This window comes from Nicotiana tomentosiformis, chromosome 10 (assembly GCF_000390325.3).
Source record: "Nicotiana tomentosiformis chromosome 10, ASM39032v3, whole genome shotgun sequence".
NCBI lineage: Eukaryota > Viridiplantae > Streptophyta > Magnoliopsida > Solanales > Solanaceae > Nicotiana > Nicotiana tomentosiformis.
In genome coordinates this window covers 41,247,860-41,271,868 of record NC_090821.1, presented here as the reverse complement: position 1 = coordinate 41,271,868, position 24,009 = coordinate 41,247,860, and the positions used below count along the sequence as shown (strand labels likewise).

Below are 24,009 nucleotides of genomic sequence, written 5' to 3'. Positions count from 1 at the left end.
GGCCTATGGGGTATAAATTATAATGGAGGAGAGACTTTGAAATAAACGCGCTACTTTTAACCGAAACTTCCTTACAAGACCACGTAACCTTTTTTGTAGGATCGTTTGTCCCGCTTGGGTTAAAAGTATGGGTGTTTAACCGGCCGGTTGACCCGGTTCCGATCGGCCCAGACCGGTATTAAACCGGACCAAATCGGACCGGTAGGTAGGGGCCGGGCAGGGCTTGGTTCGGGGTAAGGAGTTGAGCCGGCTAGCTTCAAAATTTCGGTTAATCGGGCCGGTCTAGACCAGTAAAATCAAATCACTTGTTAACCGGTTAACTGGATCGGTCCAACGGCTATTTTAGAAAAAAAAATTTAAATTAACTTGACCGTTGGCAACGGTCAGTTTCCAATTTGATCGTTGCCCAACGGATATTTTGCAAGAATAGCCCTTTTTGATATTTTTTAAAAAATAACACTTTTAGTAATTACTAATTTAGCCCTTTGAAAAACTATAAATACACTCCCCTCTTCTTCATTTCTTCACTCATCTCTCATTTCTCATACTCAAATTCTCAATTGTCATTCTCTTATTCTTCACCTAAATTGCAATCAACTATTTGACTCTATTTTTTTGGGAATTTAATTTATGGTATTATTTGAAGTTTGAAGTTTGAACTTTGAAAAATTGACGTTTCTTCGTGATAACATTGGAGTTGCGAAATTCAATTTCAAATATTCAAGACTTCAAGAAGAAAGAAAGAAAAATATAAGGATGCTGTTGAAAAAATACAAGCAAAATTCAAAAAATATTTCTTTCCAATTCCTCCGATTTACTTAATGGGTGATGTTTTAAATCCTTCTATTAAGATGTCTAATTGTCACCAATTAATCAATGATTTATATACTTATATGGAGATTGGACCAATTGAAACTCCAGATATATATTGTTGTATGAACAAGCTAAATGATTATTTACAGCAATTATATAATTATTATGCAAATATAATTGATGATGATGCTATTAATGTAGGCAATGTTAATCTCATTATGCATTGTACTACTTCTACTGCATCTGCTACTATGGATGAAGATGAAGGCCTTGATGGTTATAAATATTTGGTCTATATTTCCTTTCACTCAAACCAGTAGCACTCATTGATGAACTTCAATTCTACTTGCAAAATCAAACAGAGCCTCGCACAAAGGAATTTTCACCGTTGGGATGGTGGCAGGAGAATAAAAAGCAATTTTCTGTTCTTTCCGCTATGGCTCGGGACGTGCTGAATGTGCCAATTTCAACTGTTGCATCAGAGAGTGCATTTAGTCAAGCAAGACAACAATTAGGAGACACCCGTCACTCATTGGGAAGCAATGCTTTGGAAATTTTAGTATATTTCAGAGATTGGATTAGATCGGAACGAAGAAGTCAGGGACGTGAAGATGTTGATAAACCAGAAGATAAGGAACTTGGAGATGTATTAACACATGGTAACCCATCTAAATTTAACACTCCAGAAGATGGCCAAGAAGTTAATATTGATTATGAAGAAATTACTAAGACAATGCAAAACCTTTGAAGTTCTAGATTTATATTTTATAATTAAACTTTGAATTTACTCTTTTTTGTTAATTTAGTTGTTGTTAAATATAAACATTAATTTGCAAGTTTGAAATTAAAAAAATCAAATTATAAGTACAATTTTTATCCATCTTCATTGTATTCTATTATATTAAATTCTTAATGAAATATTCAAATATAAGAATTTTAAAGTATTTGCATCCTTTATTCAAACACTCTTTTTATAACATTATTTTTTTATTTTTTATTTTTATTTTATCTTAATATAAATTACGTAGTTATACAAAATATTAAAAAAAAATCAAAATCAGATATATATATATATATATATATATATATATATAACCGGCCCGACTCCTTGAGCCCGGAACCGTTCCGGTTCATTAAATCACCGGATGGGCTAGGACCCGGTAAATCCGGTATGGAAAAACTGTTAACCAGCCCGTTCCGGAGACAGGACGGTCTCCTTTTTCACTAGTCCGGACTGGCCCCTTGACACCTTTAGTTAAAAGTTAAAACTGTGAATTTTTAGCCTTTTTAAATTAATTGTTTAAAAAATTATATATACTAAGCGTAAATATTTTTTTATACCATAAGTGTAATTTAATTTGTTGTACAAAGCTACTTGTCTTCTTTTGCAAGTTAATTGTACTTATTTTTAATTACCTTGTTGACTTGATAATGTAAGAAAATTAATTTTGTCAATGCATATATAGAAGTAAAGATTACAGGATTTAGTTTATATATATGATCAATATAAAAATCTTTAGCATGTTGTTTGCCTTGTTTTTCAAGTTAATAATCCCACTTTTTAGGATTTAAGTTATATATACATGTCAAGATTTTTACACAATAAGTATTGTTTAATCTGTGATAGGATGTAAGTTATCATTTTTATTGATTACTAATTAATAATAATAACAACAACAACATACCCAGTGAAATTTTATAAATAGGGTCTGAGAAGGGTAGTGTATACGCAGATCTTACTCATACCTTGTGAAGGTAGAGATGATATTTCTGATAGACCATCGGCTGAAAAGAGATTATTAATTAATAATTATCACAAAAATATAACTGTAAGTATTTTGACACCATCAGTACACGAAGTTAAACTTAATTATCTACTAACGGTAAATATATTAATTTTTTACACATTAGGTGTATTAACCTCGTCCAACAGGGTACCGGCTCTATCTCAAATCTAAATAACATATCACGTACTAATTTAGTTTAGACACTTACCTATAATACATTTTTGAGTTGTTTTATTATGTTGTATAGACATCTTTTATGTATAAAATCGAAGTTTAGAAAGAAAAAAAAACGAACATCTTGGCTACTTAAAAGTTAAAACCCTCTTAATTCTTTTATTTTTTCAGGAAAAAATTACCAGTAGATTACCCAGGAGAGAGAAATGTGTGACTCATCAAACCTTTTATTACATACCATTTTGGGGCCTCAAAACCTCTAATTAAAATATTCTATTTCATAAAAAGGAAAAGAACAACACATGGTAAATTAGTTTCTTAAAGAGGAAGAGGTTAAGTTATAGGGGATACGAAATAATGTTATATCTAATTTTTCACATTACGAAAATGACTTAATTATGTCCTGGTATTTGATTGCAAATATAAATTCCAAAATCATAAATCGATATCATCTTATTTTTCTTAGGTAAGAAACATAATCATCATCCGTTGGAGGAGTAAGATTTTACAGTGATAAAGTAGATGTAAAATTGTTAAAATAATAAGTATGATTTAAGACATCACTAACCAAATAGTAAAATTTAGACACATATATCATCCATTTAAGAAGGGATAAGACTGTTCGGCCCACCATTTAATTTTATCTACTTGTCTCGAAGAGATGATGTAGACCGAAGAACTTCCAGATTCATCTGAAAACCCTTTTCACGAACACACACATGACTTTTAAAAAACGAGAAAAAATAAAAGAAGAAAAAGAATACTTTTCTAGACACAGCATTTTAATCTAGAAATTTATCATGGGTATGGGTATTGTTGTTACTACTGCTATTCTATTACTATTAGCATAATAACTATAAAGAGACCAATATTGGAGAGCAGGAAACGGGGTATTTGCACAAATGACTCTTTTTGAGGCTATTTTTAAAATTTTGTCCCATGTTAGTTCACATTGGCTAAGTTTGTTTGAGAAAGGATTCATCCAATTACTTTTAAAGGTGATATTTAGCTTACAAGGCTATTAGGAGACAGAATTTGAACAGAGACCACGAAAGTATTCATCTATTAATCCATTAAGGACATAATATGTCCAAAGGAACAACGATTCCAAAAGGCTATAATGCTCAAATATTCTCAAAAAACGGGAGTGAAATTCATTGCACTTCTATTATGACTGTTTTATTATTGCTGTAGTTATTATCTTAAATACATGTATGTGTATACGGTCAAAATCGGTTTTGCCCTTCATGTAATTAGTCAAGATTGGAACATGATGGACCGAGGGTCGTTTTCATAATACCGAGATGAGATCTGAAGGCAGGTTACCAAGCTCAAGATTCAGGGACCGATCAATACCGAGCTCGAAGTCATTATCGAACTCGAGTCCAAATCGAACTATAATGTGAAGTGGCGTTATCGAATTCAAGATCCGAGCCCGAGTCAATACTGAGCCCGAGTCAATATCGAGCTCGAAATCTGGAGATCGACCTATATCAAGTCCGACCAAGATCGAGCTAAGAGACAAGAGCCGTTGTAGCCGCACTTGGGGAGAGAATCTCGGCGGGAATTAAGGAAAAGCTAAATTAACTAATCTATCATGGGATCCCCACTATGTATCTTTTATTATATCCAAAGTAGGATCCCTCCACTATAAAAGAGTGGCTATCATTTCTGTAAGAGAAGAATGAACATTAAGGCATCTACACACTACCTTATTGAAAAGATTATTAATATTCACATATAGATATTGGAGAAATTATCCTTTTGTGAGCCTTGTACATTGATTCATCTTGCTTGTTCATAAATCGTTTTCTACTTAGTTTGGTTTGTATTTCATTCCCTTTTTACAGTCAATATTCGATATTTTTCTACATACTTTTTCGATTTGTACCAAGCTATACCACGTATAGAACTACGTATAAATTCAACTCTATTCGTTTTTTGGGTAAACAGTTTGGCGCCCGCCGTGGGGCTAAAGATAATAGTGGTTATTTGGTACGAATCTCTGTGAAACACACTATTTTACACTTGCTCTTGGAAGTGTCTTTGATTTCAGGTTGAAAATAAAAAATTCTCAATTAATGGCCCTACCTATCGACAACGAAGCTGGCCTTCAAGATGAGAACAACAACTTAACCCTCGGGGGTGGAAGGCCACTCGTCGATCTCGTTGGAGCTCGGGTCGAAGAGCCAATAGACGTAAATTCACATGTGGCCATCGGGGCAAACCAACGTTCCGACCCTGAAAATAGCATTCAAGGTGGAACTCGACCTGCAGCTCGAAATACCCAAAACGCTGAGGAAAACGGAATCAACTTGCGTATGATTTTCGAAATGTTGCAAGCTCAACAAGTCCAGTTGCAGAGCCAAACCCAGGCACCGACCAGGCTCGAGCCCAGTCCACCCCAAGAAGTCACCCACAAAACGGGGTCAGCTGTAGTAAAGTCAAACGAGCAAGAATTGGGGACTAATCCTGAAATTGTTTAGATGCTCGAGGAATTGACGAAACGAATAGAGTCAGAAAAAAGGAGGATTGAAGCAAATAACAAAAAGGTGGAAACGTATAACTCCAGGGTTGATCAAATCTTGGGGCACCACCAATATTGAAAGGCTTGGATTCCAAAAACTTCGTACAAAAGCCCTTCCCCCCGAGCGCAGCTCCGAAACCGATCCCCAGGAAATTCTGCATGCCCGAAATTCCTAAATATAATGGAACGACCGACCCCAACGAATACGTCACCTTCTACACATGTACCATTAAAGGGAACGACGTAGAGGATGACGAGATCGAATCTGTATTATTGAAAAAATTCGGTGAAACCCTATCAAAGGGAGCAATGATATGGTATCATAATTTACCGTCTAACTTCATCGATTCTTTTCCTATGCTTGCAGATTCTTTCGTAAAAGCACATGCTGTAGCCATAAAGGTCGAGACCAGGAAGTCGGACCTTTTCAAGGTAAGACAAAAAGATAACGAGATGCTAAGAGAATTCGTATCTCGTTTCCAAATGTAACGAATGGACCTACCACCAGTCACAGACGATTGGGCTGTTCAAGCTTTCACTCAAGATCTGAACGAATGAAGCTCGATAGCTTCACGATGGTTGAAGCAAAACATGATCGAAGACCCAGCTATTACCTGGGCCGATGCTCACAATCGGTATCAACTGAAGATTAGAGTCGAAGACGACCAGTTGGGTTCTCGGTCCGTTATTAAAGGGGACATCAACAGAGAACAAAGGCTGATCAGGGACTGATACCGGCCGTATAGTGGAGATTATAGGGGCAACGAACTAAGATGTAACCTCGTACAAAGCAATAAAAGAAGTGATTGAGGCCAAGGGTCTCGGGGGTTAATGAACAAGAATGGGTTCGACAGGCATACTGGACCTAAGGAAGCACTGCGGTTATCGGAATATAACTTCAACATCGATGCATCCGTCATCGTGTCGGCTATCGGACGTATCAAAGATACTAAATGGCCTCGACCTCTGCAGACCAATCCAGCCTAGAGGAATCCCAATCAAATGTGAGAATATCATGGCACTCATGGCCACAGAACGGAAGATTGCAGGCAATTGAGAGAGGAGGTAGCCCGGTTATTCAATAAAGGGCACCTTCGAGAATTTTTAAGTGACCAGGCCAAAACCCACTTCAAAAATAGGGATTTCAAAAGACAAAATGAACAAGAAGAGTCACAACACATCATCCACATGATCATCGGTGGGATCAATATCCCCAGGGGCCGGTGCTTAAGCGCACTAAAATGTCGATTGAAAGAGAGAAGCGATCTCGGTCTCAAGATTACACACCTAAAGGAACCTTGTCCTTTAGTGATGAAGACGCGGAAGGAATCATGCAACCCCATAACGATGCATTGGTAATATATGTACTTATGAATAAAACTCAAGTTAAGCGTGTGTTAATTGATCTAGGTAGTTCAGCAAATATTATTAGATCGAAGGTCGTAGAGCAACTCGGTCTACAGGACCAGATCATGCCCGCAACCCTGGTTCTAAACGGATCCAATATGGAATGTGAAACTACTAAGGGCGAGATAATCCTAACAATAAACGTGGCCAGGACCATCCAAGAAACGAAATTCCATGTGATCAAAGGTGACATGAGGTATAACGCTCTTTTTGGAAAGTCGCGGATCCACAATATGAGAGTCGTACCCTCGACTCTCCACCAGGTTCTGAAATTCCTAACATCGGACGGAGTCAAAATGATCTACGGAAAGCAACCAGTCGCAAAAGAAATGTTTGCCATTGATGAGGTGATTCTGATATCTACACTATCATCGACAAAGGGATCATATTCGAAGGAGGAACAGGATACCAAATAGAAATCACAAACGCCAGCCTCGACCCAACTAAAGAATTGGAAGAATGACGAAGACGATGACTATGGGATCCCTCGATCCTTTGTGGTCCCCAATGATACCGATGCTACCCAGTCAACGGTCGAAGAACTGTAGCAAATCACGCTAGTCGAATATTTGCCCGATCGAAAGGTATACCTGGTCACGGGGTTAGATCCCGAGCTCAGGAAAAAGCTTATTCAATTTCTTATATCTAACATGAGCTGTTTCGCTTGGTCCCATCTCGACATAACAGGGATCCTACTGGAGATAGCCACTCATAGACTAAGCTTGGATCTAAAATTTCGTCCGATAAAGCAAAAAAGAAGGCCCCAGTCCGAGGTCAAACATGCCTTTATCAAGGACGAGATAACCAAACTTCTTAAAATAGGATCCATTCGAGAAGTTAAATATCCCGAATGGCTAGCAAATGTGGCGGTGGTCCCTAAAAAGGAAACAAACTTAGAATGTGTATAGATTATAAAGACTTGAACAAAGCATGCCTTAGGGATTCCTTTCCTTTGCCTAGCATCTATCGTATGATCGATGCCACGGCCGGCCACGAGACTCTCAGTTTTCTCAATGCCTACTCTGGGTACAACCAGATACAAATGAACCCGGAAGATCAAGAAAAGACCTCGTTTGTCACCAAGTACGGCACCTATCGTTATAACGAAATTCCATTCGGTCTAAAAAATGCTGGTGCGACTTATCAACGCCTAGTAAATCCAATGTTCGAAAAACAAATGGGAAAATCAATGGAAGTTTATATTGATGACATGTTAGTTAAGTCCCTGCGAGTAGAGGTCCATTTAAAACATTTACAGGAAACTTTCGACGTGCTAAAGAAGTACAATATGAAGCTCAACCCCGAAAAATGTATATTCGGGGTTGGCTCGGGCAAGTTTCTTGGTTTCTTGGTATCCAACCGAGGAATCGAAATCAACCCCGATAAAATCAAAGCTATCGAGGACATCACGGTAGTAGATAATGTAAAGACCGTGCAAAGGTTAACTGGGAGAATAGCCGCCTTGGGACGATTCATTTCGAGATCCTCAGATAGGAGCCATTGATTTTTCTCACTGCTTAAGAAGAAAAGCAACTTTGCATGGACTCCGGAATGCCAACACGCTTTGGAAGAATGAAAGCGGTATTTATCGAGCCCGCCTCTGCTTCATACCCCGAAAGTGGACGAACAACTTTACTTGTACTTAGCTGTCTCAGAGATAGCGGTAAGTGGAGTCCTGGTTCGAGAAGAACGAGGTACGCAATTCCCTATTTATTATGTCAGTCGGACCTTAGGCGAGGCCGAAACTAGATATCCACACTTAGAAAAATTAGCTCTTTCTTTAATAAGCGCCTCTAGGAAATTAAAACCAGATTTCCAATCTCATTCGATACATGTTGTAATAACTTATCCTCTTCGAAACATTTTATGCAAACCCGAGCTTTCGGGTTGATTGGCCAAATGGGCCATAGAAATCGGTGGGTACGATATCGAGTATCGACCCTGGACCGCTATTAAGTCTCAAATCTTAGCAGACTTCGTGGCTGACTTTTCGCCAACCCTCATATCCGAGATTGAAAAAGAACTATTGATAAAATCGGGTACCTTCCCGGGAGTCTGGACCATCTTTACGGATGGTGCCTCGAACGCAAAGGGGTCCGGACTAGGTATCATACTAAAATCACTCACATATAATATAGTTAGACAGTCTATCAGAACTGCAAAATCGACTAACAATGAGGTCTAGTTTGAGGCCATGATTGCAGGTCTCGAACTAGCCAGAATTTTGCGAGCGGAAGTCATAAAGGCTAAGTGTGATTCCCTCCTCGTGGTCAACCAGGTTAACGAGACCTTCGAAGTCCGAGAAGATCGAATGCAGAAGTACTTGGATAAATTACAGGTGACTCTACATCGATTTAAGGAATGGACTTTGAAGCACGTACCCCGAGAATAAAACATCGAGGTCGACGCTCTTGCGAACATAGGTTCATCGGTCGAAGATGACGAACTCAACTCGGGGACTGTCGTACAACTCATAAAATCAGTGATCGAAGGAGGTCATGTAGAAAAAAATTCCACAAGTCTGACCTGGGATTGGAGAAACAAATATATAGAGTACTTCAAGAATGGGAAGCTTCCATCAGATCCAAAGGAATCAAGAGCCTTGCGTACAAAGCAACACAATTTACCCTATCCGAAGACGGAACGCTATTCAGAAGGACTTTTGATGGACCATTGGCAATATGTTTGGGACCAGGAGATACCGATTACATACTACGGGAAATTCACAAGGGCACTTGTGGAAACCATTCTGGTGCCGACTCGCTGGTCCACAAAGCAATCAGAGTAGGATATTATTGGACCGATATGAGCAAATATGCGAAGGAGTTCATTCGAAAATGCGACAAATGCCAAAGACATGCACCCGTGATTCGTCAACCCGGAGAGCCTATCCATTCGGTCCTATCTCCATGGCCTTTCATGAAGTGGGGGATGGACATCGCCGACCCCCTATCATCGACCCCAGGTAAAGCTCAGTTTATTTTGTTTATGACTGATTATTTTTCTAAATGGGTTAAAGCACAGGCTTTCGAAAAATTCAAAGAAAAAGAAGTGATAGACTTCATTTGGGACCACATCATATGTCGATTCGGGGTGCCAGCCGAGATTGTATATGATAATGGAAAACAATTCATCGACAACAAGTAACTAAATTTCTCGAGGATCACAAAATCAAAAGGATCCTATCAACACCGTACCATCCCAGCGGAAACGGACAAGCTGAATCGACCAACAAAACCATCATCCAAAATCTTACGAAGAGATTGACCAACGCAAAAGGAAAATGGAGAGAAATACCTCCCAAGGTTCTATAGGCATATCGCACAACATCGAAATCCAGTACCGGAGCAACGCCATTTTCGTTGGTTTATGGCGCTGAAGCTTTGATCCCGGTTGAGGTCAAAGAACCTAGTATCTGGTTTCGATATACAATAAAGGGTCGAATAATGAGACCATGAACACGAGCCTCGAATTATTGGACGAAAGACGAGAGGCCGCTCTCGTCTGATTGGCCGCCCAAAAATAACGGATCGAAAGATACTACAACCGAAGAACCAATCTTCGATATTTTAAAATAGAGGACTTGGTACTAAGGAAAGTCACCCCCAACACCCAAAATCTGAATGAAGGAAAACTGGGTCCGAACTGGGAAGGACCATATCAGGTCCTCAAAATCGTCAGAAAGGGGTCCTACAAGCTCGGCATGATAAACGGCAAACAACTACCGAGCAATTGGAATGTTTCGCACCTAAAATAATATTACTGCTAAGGTACGACCCTCCCATGTTCATTTATATTTCAAAATTAACCCTTGCAGATGTTCGACCAGAAACAGGGATGGATTATTCAACTCGAAGCCTTTAGGTCTGAAAGCACGCGTTGCACTCTTTTTTTCTTAGACCGATTTTATCCCAAATGGGTTTTTCGGCAAGGTTTTTAATGAGGCAACCATTGATTGTGCTAACTTAGAATAGCTCAACAGTATCTGAGGCCTCTTTACAATCAACCTCGAATACTAGGGGGCATTACCCTCGAATATATTAAGTTCGATGCAAGAAAGTTACATCATGGCAACAGAGTTCCGATAGGAAATATTATAAGGGCCAAATGGTCAAAACGAACCATGCCCGTGTAGTTTGCTCGAGCCCTGGCACAAAACATGAATACATGTATAATGACTTATAAAGAGAAATTTCTTCTTTACCGATACCTCATATCTCGGAAAGATTATTCTATTTCATGATCTATTATGCAAACAGGCTCAAAGGCCGACCTTGACCATTACCCTCGAATATATTAAGTTTGATGCAAGAAAGTTATATCTTGGCAACAGGGTTTCGATAGGAAAAATTGTAAGGGCCAAATGGTCAAAACGAATCATGCCCGTGTAGTTTGCTCGAGCCCTGGCACAAAACATGAACACATGTATAATGACTTGTAAAGAGAAATTTCTTCTTTACCAATACCTCATATCTCGGAAAGATTTTTCTATTTCATGATCTATTATGCAAACAGGCTCAAGGGCCGACAATGACCGAAGTTTGAAAAATTACCCCATATATCGGGGATTGCCACATAAGCCTAAGGGTTACCTTATTTCGAGTTCGAGTAAACACTCACTCATAAATCCTAAGGGCTACATTAATTCGAGCTCGATCAAACACTCAATCGATCATAAAGCCTAAGGGCTACATTACTTCGAGTTTGAGCAAACACTCACTCGATCGTTAAGCCTAAGGGCTACACTACATCGAGTTCGAGCAAATCCTCACTCGACTATAAAGCCTAAGGTTTACCCTAACTCGGGTTCGAGCAACCATTCTCACTCGAGGACTATCTATCGAGCCCAAGGTGTCACGACCCAATTTAGGATCGTGACCGGCGCTTAGGAGCAAGTGCTCCCAAGTAAGCCTCATCGGTATTTTACAAATAATCGGACAGAGTTTTTCCTGTTTTTAGACTATCCAAAATATTTCCTGTCTCAAAATCAACAACCAACCATCCTAATATCAAACCAAACAATTGACAACTTATCAATTAACCAAAATAAGTCTCTACCATTACTAATCAACCCACTAACAACCAGAAATACTAATTTATCTCCAACTCTGATAATAAAGAGCGATACTCAACATAGGTCTATAATAACAAAAGAATACTCATGACACTAAAAGAATGACTATGGAGCGACTCTAAGAGTTCAAAGAAAAGACCATAACAATAAATAAAATCTCCGCCCACGCAAACAAGTGCGAGGCTCACCAAGAACTATCAACCTGTGCGCTCTAATTAACGAAATCCTCGCATGCGTTAACTGCTGTCTCTGTAAAAAAAAATATAGCGGGGAGTGAGTTGCTAGCTCAGTGAGTAATAACACTTAACCATAACCGTTTTTATTGGGGACAAGCAAAAAATATGCTAGTATATATATTAAACAGAAAATATCATAAGAATACCCTTTCAGAAACAATAAACAATAATCAGTCTCATCATGTTTTTCATGTAATATAAATCAATTGACAATTCGGTAATAAGCTTGGTAAAATACTGTGTAATATCAATATTCATGTTTGGGAGGCTTCAATGAATGGATCATGTAATCGGTATAACTGTGGACTTCTTTGTAAGAAGTCAAATATAATGGTAGTCCCTACTCGAGAAAAATCGGTAACTGTATGCTAGTTCTACCTTCCCACTAGCGAGGGCTATAACTGTACTCGGTAATTACAAGGTGAACCAGGTCTAATGAACTCGCCGTTAGCTACGGAATCCTTCAAAGTCAACTCCCATTTATACATGTCTTTGTAATCCATATATACTCGTAGGAAAATAATTTAAAATAATGTAGGGAATATCGGTTCTTATCAAATCATGAAATTTCATTTCGATAACAGTAATTTTAAATAACGGTAATACATATCTAGTGACAATGGAAATATTTAAAACAATGGTAATCATCCCAAATAAATATTTCGGTATCATATCGAGTAAAAGACTTGTCGTACATGCAACTCAAAATAATCGGTAACATATTCATATTAAAAGTCATGTGTAAATCATGCAAGTTATGAAATCACAAATTGCGGTAAGATTACTACTCACAGTACTCGTGCCGAAATACCAAATGCTTCACCTCCAGCAATTCTTACAAATTCCTCCAATCAATCTATAATTACATAATATCGATCTCATGTTAATTTCCTTGTTTAGGCTAATTCATAGCAAATTTAGAATACCCAACCCTCGAGGTTTCATATTTAACTCTTAATTCGCCGAATTATATTTACCCACATATGAGTAATTAATAATCTATCAACTCCAACATATTCATATATTTTTATTAATCCAATTCTATAAAGTTCTATTGATCCTTCAGGAAGAAAATTCTATATTGTGTGAATGAACTAGTGTAATTTCTATTACTCTGTAGAGTCTTCCAACCGTGAGAATCGAAATAAAAATCTACCATAATAAGAAATTCAAGTAATACCCGTAAAACACAAATTAGTGCTTAAGATTCCTCAACAGTTATAGCTATGGTTCCAACGTACTGCGCCAACTTCTTCTTCCTCCTTCTTTTCTCTTTTCTTTCTTTCTTCCTCTGCTCGTTTTTTTTTGTTTGTTTTTTTCCGTTCTGAAGCGTTGTGCTTCGTTTTCTTCAGAAAGCTTTCTGAAGCTTTCCCAAACCCTTTTCGACTTTGGCTATATTAATGGGCTCCGGCCCTTTTTTTTCAATTCTTACTTTTTTCCTTTTATTTTTGTTTATTTAGTTAGTTTTTTTTGAAAAAAAAACCTTAAATTATTGATTAATACTCCATATGACCTCATTTAAAATATTGGGGGTATTACATCCTTCCCACCTTATGAAATTACGTCCCCGAATTTAACTCAAGTGCGTACCTGTAGACTGAAACAAATGGGGGGTACTTGACTCGCATAGCATCTTCTATTTCCCAAGTAGCTTCTTCAACTGTATGATTTCACCATAAGACTTTTAAGAACTCAGTTTCCTTTGACTGTAGCTTTATTACTTGCCTATCAACAATAGCCATCGGTTCCTCCTCGTAAGATAACTTCTCATCAAGCGGTATAGCAGGTGCTTCAAGCACCTGAGATGAGTCTGATATACATTTCCTTAGCATTGAGACATCAAAAACTGGATGAATAAAGGACAACTCAGGAGGAAGTGCCAAACGATACACCACCGCTCCCACTCGGTCTAGTATCTCATACGGTCCTATAAACATGGGGCTCAACTTGCCTTTTTTCCCAAACCGTATCACAGCTTTCATAGGGGAGACTGGTAGGAACACTTTTTCCCCAATTATGAACACTAAATCTCTTCTTCTCTTATCAGCATAAGCCTTTTGTCTACTTTGAGCTGCAAGCAATCTCTATCTGATCAACTGGACCTTGTCCATAGCTTCTTGTACTAAGTCAGGTCCCAATAAGTTGGTCTCACCAGTTTCAAACCATCCGATAGGAGAACGACATCTTCTACCATATAATGCTTCGTACAGTGCTATTTAAATACTGGACTGGAAGCTATTGTTGTAAGAAAATTCAGCTAAAGGTATATAAGGGTCCCAACTACCTCCAACCTCAAGAATGCAAGCTCTCAACATATCCTCCAAGATCTGTATAGTACGTTCAGACTACCCGTCTGTCTGTGGATAAAATGTAGTACTAAGATCTACTCGTGTACCCAATGCTTCTTGAAAAGATTTCCAAAAGCGTAAGGTAAATTGTGATCCTCTATTAGAGATGATGGATATTGGAACTCCGTGAAGTCGGACAATTTCGTTCATAAATATCTTTGCATATCTTACTCCACTATATATAGTCTTCACTGGCAAAAAATGTGCTAATTTTGTCAATCGATCTACAATCACCCATACCGAGTCATAACCTATAAGGGTTCATGGTAGACCGGTGACAAAATCCATAGTAATTCTTTCCCATTTTCACTCTGAATCTTAATTTGTTGTAACAGTCATGCGGGTCGCTGATGTTCAGCCTTGACCTGCTGACAAGTCAAACAACTAGAAACAAAGTTACATCATCTTTCTTCATACCTTCCCACCAATAAAATTGCTTCAGGTCATGGTACATTTTTGTGGATCCAGGATGTATAGTGTATTTAGAGTTGTGGGCTTCTTTAAGAATATCTTGTCTCAACCCATCTACGTCTGCTACACATAGCTTGTCGCCCATTCGAAGAACGCCATCACTTTTAACAATCATATCCTTTCTTTTACCAGCTAAGGCCTCATCTTTGTATTTGCATAGTCGTTCATCCTCATATTGGGTGGCCTTAATGCGCTCAACTAATGAAGACTTAGCCTGAGCACAAGCCAACAATGCCTCTGAATTTTCGATACCAAATCTGATGCATGTATCTTCTAGTCTCTGAATATCTTTGGCTAAAAGTCTCTTTACAGGAGTTATATGTGCCAAACTCCCCATAGATTTTCTGCTCAATACATCTCCCGCCACATTGGCCTTTCCAAGATGATACAAGATAGAAAAGTCATAGTCTTTGAGTAGTTCCATCCACCGACGCTGCTGAAGATTCAGATCTCTCTGCTGAAAGATATACTTCAGACTTTTATGGTCAGTATAAATCTCACAAGTTTCTCCATATAGGTAATGCCTCCAAAGTTTTAGAGCAAATACCACTGCAGCCATCTCTAAATCATGTGTAGGATAGTTTTGCTCGTGCTTTTTTAATTATCTCGAATCATAAGCTATAACGCGACCATTTTGCATGAGAACACATCCTAATCTCACCCTCGAGGCATCACAGAATACTGTAAATCCTCCAGAACCTGATGGTAAGGCTAATATTGGTGCAGTTGTCAAACATGGTTTGAGTTTCTGAAAGCTTTGCTCACATTCCTCCGTCCACTGAAACTTTGCATTTTTCTATGTTAGGTTGGTCAGCGGCACTGCTATTCTGGAGAAATCCTGCACAAAACACCTGTAATAGCCTGCTAAGCCTAAAAAGCTACGAATCTCTGTAGGAGAAGTAGGTCTGGGCCATTTCTGCACAACTTCTGTCTTCTTAAGATCTACCATAATTCCATCTTTGGATACAACATGCCCCAGAAATGATACTCAGTCTAGCCAAAATTCACACTTTGAGAACTTAGCATAAAGCTGATGTTCTCGCAATGTCTGCAACACAGTCCTGAGATGATTATCGTGTTCTCCTTGGCTACGAGAATATATTAGGATATCATCAATAAATACTATTACAAATCTATCCAGAAACGGCTTGAACACCTTATTCATTAAATCCATGAATGCAGCTGGAGCATTAGTCAGTCCGCAAGGCATCACAAGAAACTCATAGTGCCCGTATCGAGTTCTGAAAGCAGTCTTAGAAATATCTTCATCTTTGATTCTAAGTTGATGATAACCAGAACAGAGGTCAATCTTTGAAAAGTGGGCAGCTCCTTGTAACTAATCAAACATGTCATCTATACGAGGCAAAGGATATTTATTGTGTATTGTTATCTTGTTCAACTGCCTGTAGTCAATGCACATTCTCAGGGATCCGTCTTTCTTCTTTACGAACAGTACTAGTGCACCCCGTGAAGATATACTCGGTTTGATAAAACCCTTCTCTCACAAATCCTGCAGTTGTTATTTTAGCTCCTTCAACTCTGCTGGTGCCATCCGATATGACGGTATTGATATGGACTGTGTGTCAGGTGACAAATCAATACCAAAGTCTATTTCTCGTACTGGAGGCAATCCTGGTAAATCCTCATGAAATACATCAGAAAATTCTCTCACTACTGTACATTTTCTATACTAACTGTTTCCTTTCTTGTGTCATTCACAATAGCTAAGAGACCCAAGCAACCTTTCTTCAGAAGTCGTTGAGCTTTCATAAAAGATTCAACTTTGCAAATCTCTGGAACCTGGGTTCGTTTGGTATCTCAAACTTGACTATCTTTCCATGACAATCGACGATAGCATAGTAAGAAGATAACCAATCCATTCCCATCAGCATGTCAAAGTCAATCATATCAAGTACAATAAGGTTAGCTAGAGTATCTCTACCCTCAACCCAAATTTGGCAAGCACGATACACGTATTCAGCTAATAGAGACTCTCCAACAGGAGTAGCAACTAGCAAAGGATCATTCAATAGATCAGGTTGTCTACTAAACCTCAAATCAAAGTACGAGGACACATAGGAGTGAGTAGATCCCGGATCAATCAACACAAGTGCATCAAATGAATAGACAGAAAGAATACATGTAACCACAACATTCGAGGCCTGAGCATCCTGTCTAGTAAATGCAAAAACTCTCGCCTAATCTCTACCAGCATTCCCTTGTCCTTGATTCATAGTAGCATGATTTCCAGCACCTCGACCTCTATTTCCTGTATCTGCAGCACCTGAAGTATTACGAGTAGTCTGAGTAGGTACAGTTGACTGAATATAAGCCTGATTGAAATTTCTCGGAGGCTGAGGGCAATCCCTCATGTGATGTCCCAACTAGCCACACCGAAAGTACTCTCCCGTTAGAGCACGACATTGGCCCAAATGTGATCTACCACACACCTGACAGAATGAAGTAGTGGCATATGTCTGCTTAGAATTACGATGTCTAGATGATGACGGTCCCCTAGCACCCTGTCTGTAATGTGGTCTGTACGTGGACTGTGAAGACAAGTGTGTCCCTGTCTGAGAACCCTGTTGTTGTTGTCCATGATTTCCTTCTCTTTGATTTTCACTAAAACCACCACTGAAAGACCCTCCTGTCTTGGCCTTCTTACGTAAATCACTAACGGCACGCTCCTCACGTCCCTTGGTTTCAATCTTTCTAGCAAGGTCGACTGTATTAGAGTAGGATAAAGTCTTCATCTATGGGGCTACTGCAGTGTATAGATGACTAACCAATCCATCAACAAACTTCTGAACTCGAGCTTCTTCGGTAGACACTAAGTAAGGGGCATATCTAGCCAGCTTACAAAACTTGGTATTATATTTTGACATATCCATATCTGGAGTGTGAACCAATCTCTCAAAGTCTCTATCATATTTTTGCATCAAGCTGTCCAGAAGAAAATGATTCATGAACAATTTAGTGAATTCGTCCCATGTTAGTGGTGTTGCTCTTGCCGGCCTTCCTAGCAACATAGTTTCATACCATGTATTGGCCATATCCTCTAGTTTGTATGCTGCAAGCTCCATGGCTCTCTCACTAGAACATCCTAGAGCACGTAATGCCTTGAGTGTCCCATCTAAGAAACTTTGAGGATCTACTGAATTATCAGAACCTCTGAATTTTGGTGATTTCAATTTTAGTAACTCTTGTAGGGATACTTCCTTATTACCGAAAGTCTGAGTCTGTGCAGGTTGTGTCTGTAAAGTAGCCTGAGGAGCTGAACTTCCACCCCCGAGTAGGCACCAATACCTCTAGCACATTCAATAACCTTGCCACTGCGTCTGCAGGTAAGGTAATGGTAGGTACAACAGTTGGCACTGATGGTGGAGCATCCGGAACGCCCTGTTCTTGTACTTGATCTGGCATAGCAGCTTAGGGTTGACCCATGTTCCCTCCTTCAGGTTGAGGAGCAGTCTGTCTTCTAGTTTGATGAATGCCAACTTGACCGCCACCCTAGGTAGAACCACGTCCAGCAGATGAGGGCGTGCGTGTCCTAGCCATCTGCGAAAGAAATATTCCAAAGTCAATCTCAACGCACGATCAAAGAAAGAAAGAAGGGAAAACATTCCTAGATGTTCAGTAGCCTCAAGATCATAAGTATGGGCGCCTACATACCCATGAACAAGACTCTACTAAACATTGCTCCATGAATCGGGACTTAAAGCCTAAGCTCTGATACCAACTTTTTACGACCCAATTTAGGATCGTGACCGGCGCTTAGGAGCAAGTGCTCCCAAGTAAGCCTCATCGGTATTTTATAGAAAATCGGACAGCGTTTCCCCTGTTTTTGGACTATCCAAAAACTTTTCTGTCTCAAAATCAACAACCAACCATCCTAATATCAAACCAAATAATTAACAACTTATCAATTAACCAAAACAAGTCTCTACCATTACTAATCAACCCACTAACAACCAAAAATACTAATTTATCTCTAACTCTGATAATAAAGAGCGATACTCAATATAGGTCTATAATAACAAAAGAATACCCATGACACTAAAAGAATGACTATGGAGCGACTCTAAGAGTTCAAAGAAAAAACTATAACAATAAATAAAATCTTCGCCCACGCGAACAAGTGCGAGGCTCACCAAGAACTATCAACCTATGCGCTCTAATTAACGAAATCCTCACACGCGTTAACTGCTGTCTCTGTATAAAAAATAGCGGGGAGTGAGTCGCTAGCTCAGTGAGTAATAACACTTAACCACAACCATTTTTATTGGGGACAAGTCAAAAAATACTCTAGTATATATATTAAATAGAAAATATCATAAGAATTCCCTTTCAGAAACAATAATCAGTCTCATCATGTTTTTCATGTAATATAAATTAATTGACAATTCGGTAATAAGCTCGGTAAAATACTGTGTAATATCAATATTCATGTTTGGGAGGTTTCAATGAATGGATCATGTAATCGGTATAACTGTGGACTTTTTCGTAAGAAATCAAATATAACGGTAGTCCCTACTCGAGGGAAATCGGTAACGGTATGCTAGTTCTACCTTCCCCCTAGCGAGGGCTATAACTGTACTCGGTAATTACAAGGTGCACCAGGTCTAACAAACCAGCCGTTATCTACGGGATCCTTCAAAGTCTACTCCCATTTATACATGTCTTTGTAATCCATATATACTCCTAGGAAAATAATTTAAAATAATGTAGGGTATATCGGTTCTTATCAAATCATGAAATTTCATTTCGATAACAGTAATTTCAAGTAACGGTAATACATATCTAGTGACAACGAAAATATTTAAAACAACGGTAATCATCCCAAATAACTATTTCGGTATCATATCGAGTAAAAGACTTGTCCCACGTGCAACTCAAAATAATCGGTAACATATTCATATTAAAAGTCATGTGTAAATTATGCAAGTTATGAAAACATAAATTGCGGTAAGATTACTACTCACAGTACTCGTGCTGAAATACCAAATGCTTCACCTCGAGCAATTCGTACAAATTTCTCAAATCAATCTATAATTACATAATATCGATCTCATGTTAATTTCCTTGTTTAGGCTAATTCATAGCTAATTTAGAGTACCCAACCCTCGAGGTTTCATATTTGATTCTTAATTCACCGAATTATATTTACCCACATATGAGTAATTACTAATCTATCATCTCCAACATATTCATATATTTTTATTAATCCAATTTTATAAAGTTTTATTGATCCTTTAGGAAGAAAATTCTCTATTGTGTGAATGAGCTAGTGTAATTTCTATTACTCTGTAGAGTCTTCTAATCGTGAGAATCGAAATAAAATTCTACCAGAATAAGAAATTCAAGTAATACCCGTAAAACACAAATTAGTTCTTAAGATTCCTCAACAGTTATAGCTATGGTTCCAACGTACTGCGCCAACTTCTTCCTCCTTCTTTTCTCTTTTCTTTCTTTCTTCCTCTGCTCGTTTTTTTTTTGTTTGTTTTTTTCCGTTCTGAAGCATTCTGCTTCGTTTCCTTCAGAAAGCTTTCTGAAGCTTTCCCAAACCCTTTTCAACTTTGGCTATATTAATGGGCTTCAGCCCTTTTGTTTCAATTCTTACTTTTCCCTTTTTTTTTGTTTATTTAGTTAGTTCTTTTTTAAAAAAAACTTAAATTATTTACTAAATACCCCATATGACCTCATTTAAAATATTGGGGGTATTACACAAGGGCTGCCTTATTTCGAGTTTGAGTAAACACTCTCATAAAGCCTAAGGGCTACATTACTTCGTGTTCGAGCAACACTCACTCGACCATTAAGCCTAAAGGCTACATTACTTCGAGTTCGAGCAAATCCTCACTCGACTATAAAGCCCAAGGGCTACCTTATTTCGAGTTCGAGTAAACACTCACTCATAAAGCCTAAGGGCTACATTAATTCGAGTTCGAGCAAACACTCACTCGACCTTAAGGCCTAAGGGCTACATTATTTCGAGTTCGAGCAACACTCACTCGACCATAAGGCCTAAGGGCTACCTTATTCGAGTTCGAGTAAGTCCTCACTCGACCACTAAGCCTAAAGGCTATTCTTATTTCGAGTTCGAGCAAATCTTCACTCGACTATAAAGCCTAAGGGCTACCCTAACTCGAGTTCGAGCAACCATTCTCACTCGGGGACTATCTATCGAGCCCAAGGGCTGCCATTAATTCGAGTTCGATAAATCATTCTCACTCGACTACAAAGCCCAAGGGCTACCTTATTTCGAGTTCGAGCAAGTCCTTACTCAACCACTAAGACTAAGGGTTATTCTTATTTCGAGTTCGAGAAAATCCCCACTGGACTATAAAGCCTAAGATCTATCCTAACTCGAGTTCGAGCAACCATTCTCACTCGGGGACTATCTATCGAGCCCAAGGGTTGCCATTAAATCGAGTTTGAGAAATCATTCTCACTCGACTACAAAGCCCAAGGGCTACCTTATTTCGAGTTCGAGCAAATCCTCACTCGACCATTAAGCCTAAGGGCTATTCTTACTTCGAGTTCGAGCAAACATACTCGACTATTAAGCCCGAGGGCTACTCTTAATTCGCATTTGAGCAAACACACTCGACCATAAAGCCTAAGGGCTACATTACTTCGAGTTCGAACAAATACTCACCCAACTATTAAGCCTAAGGGCTACTCTTAATTCGAGTTCGAGCAAACACTCACTCGACCATAAAGCCTAAGGTCAGCATTACTTCGAGTTCGAGCAAACGCTCACTCGACTATTAAGCCCAAGGGCTACTCTTAATACGAGTTCGGGCAAATGCTCACTAGGTTATAAAGACTACAAGGTCCGACTTTGATCAAATTACCTAAAGCCTCGAACTTATGAACAAAATTTTCATAAGGCATGAATGAAACGAAATTTTCACAAGGCACAAAATGAAATAAAGGCAAGATGGGAAAGAAAGAGATCTTTATATATATGAAGATATTTACATGATCCGATTAGGACCCTACACAAAAGATAAGAAATGAAAAATCCTAAGGTTCTTGATTTTCTCCGGGGATAATTTCTTCTCCATCGAGGTCATCCTCGCTCTTGGACCCGCTTTTTCTCTCATCATCATCGTCGTCATCATCGGAGGCCAGCACTACAGCTTCGGTTTCACACTATTTAGCCTTTATTATCTCGTCGGCTAGATCAAAACCTTGAGTGTGGATCTCCTCGAGGGTTTCCCTCCGAGATTGGCACTTGGAAAGTTCATCAATCCAATATGCTCGAGTTTGAGCGGTCTCGGCTGCCTCTCTCACTTGTACTTGAGCGGCTTCAACATTGGCTTGGTAGACGGCCACGATCGCGTCTGCCTTGGATTTAGCCTTTTCAAATTCAGATTTGGCCTTTTCAAGTTCTGAAGCCAACCGAGCTTTGAGCTCCGCTAATTTCTTTTCCTGAACCGAGCTCTTCTCTTTTATGCCTCGAAGAAGACTTTCGGCTGATGACAATTGGGACAAGGCAGTCTCTTTTTCTGCAGCGAAGCGGTCCATACCTTCTTTCTACCCCAATGTCTCCGCCTTTATCATGTTGAGCTCCTCACAGAGTTGCCCGATCATCTCAATCTTCTGCTGCAGCTGTGAGATCGAAATATTAGCCACCGTTACCGAATCGAGCCCATGAGGTTTTAAGATTGTCATTACCTGCTCGTTCAGGTCGGACTGATCTTGGTGAGCCTTGGCCAACTCGGCTCGGAGGTCCTTGATTTCCTCTTCTCTTTGCCCACAGAGAAGTTTAAGGGCATTTCTCTCCTCCGTGAGCCCTCGAAGATCAGCCTCATACCGACTCAGCTCAGCTCGAGACCGAGAAAATGCTTCCCGATGAAGCACTGAGGCCTATGCAAAAAGAAGAAAAGAAGTTAGATAAAGAGAAAAACAAACACAGGTGTAATACCAACATGGAGAGTTAAGGCTTACTCAATTTAGAGCTTGCTGCGCTTCGTTGAAGAGGCTCGATACCTCACCCGAGTCCTTCCTCAGGACCTCCAAGTCGCTCAGGCCGGTAGCATCTTTGACTCCAGTAAAATAATCATAGAAGGTATCCACCATTCTGTGGCCTCCTTCGATGGAAAGGGTCTTCAAGGCCCTAGCCTCTCGAATCATCTCCTCGGAAAACGAGGGGAGCAGCGGGGATCCTCCAATTTCTATTGCCCCAAGTGAATCACTTGGGACGTTCTCTCCATCTCGGTGGGCCTCGAGATCATCCCCTGCAGTTGTATTCACCATTGGCTCATTATGGTGAGGGGTAGCCTCGATCCTCGATGACTCGGGGACTTCGACCAATTCTCTTTCCGAGACTCCCTCATCACGAGATGGAATCTCTGCAGCCTTCACCGATTCAATAGCCTTTGGGGCCTCGGTGCTCATTTTCACTCGGGCCACCAGCCCTGAGTCATCTTCTTCCTCTTCTTCATCTTCATCCCTAAGACGCCGAATAGAGTCTTCAGTCAGGAGGATGATATTCTTCATCAGCTTACGAGCCTTCTTCTTCTTAACTTGCGGATCCTCGGAGGTCAAGATCTTTTTTCTCTTTTTGTCCTTCACCGGTTTGGGTGCCGGGATCGAAGTCTCCTCCTTACCAGATAAGGGCCTCATAACAACATCTTTGCCAAGGCCTGTATAAAAAGAAAATAAGTAAGAAATGCTTTACAAAGTCAACAAAGACGTGGGAAAGAAGCTTACCATGTGTTTTGGCTTCCCATCGACCCTTTGATAAATCGCGCCACGAGCGCTCGGCATATGTAGAGGTCGAGGCCAGGTCCCATACCCAGCTCTTAAGGTTAGGAATTGCACCGGGCATCCAAGCAACCGCTACATCACGGAAAAAGATATAGGTGAGAAAGACACGAAGGAGCAAAACAATAGGATCTAACAGTAGAATTGTACTTACGCTTCATATTCCATTTCTCGAAAAATGGCATCTTCTCGGTCGAGATAAGGTCGGAAGTCTTCACTCGAACGAACCGGCTCATCCAACCTCGGTCTTTATCCTCGTCTATGCTCGAGAACAGTACTTTGGTAGCTCGGCGCTGAAGTTTTATTAACTCACCTCAATAGAGGCGGGAGCTGTATAACCTGATGAGGTGATCGAGTGTAAAAGGCATCCCCTCGATTTTGCTCAGAAAAAATCGGA

At 39.5% G+C, this 24,009-nt stretch overlaps 1 long non-coding RNA gene across 1 annotated transcript; it reads right to left on the bottom strand.

The window, feature by feature from the left end:
• Positions 1 to 11,692: 11,692 nt before the first annotated feature.
• On the bottom strand, positions 11,693 to 12,879 carry LOC138900539 (uncharacterized). The gene is made up of 2 exons (XR_011411617.1): positions 12,811 to 12,879; positions 11,693 to 12,031 (listed from the first exon to the last, which is right to left on the bottom strand). It is a non-coding gene; the product is annotated as an uncharacterized lncRNA (long non-coding RNA).
• Positions 12,880 to 24,009: the final 11,130 nt, after the last annotated feature.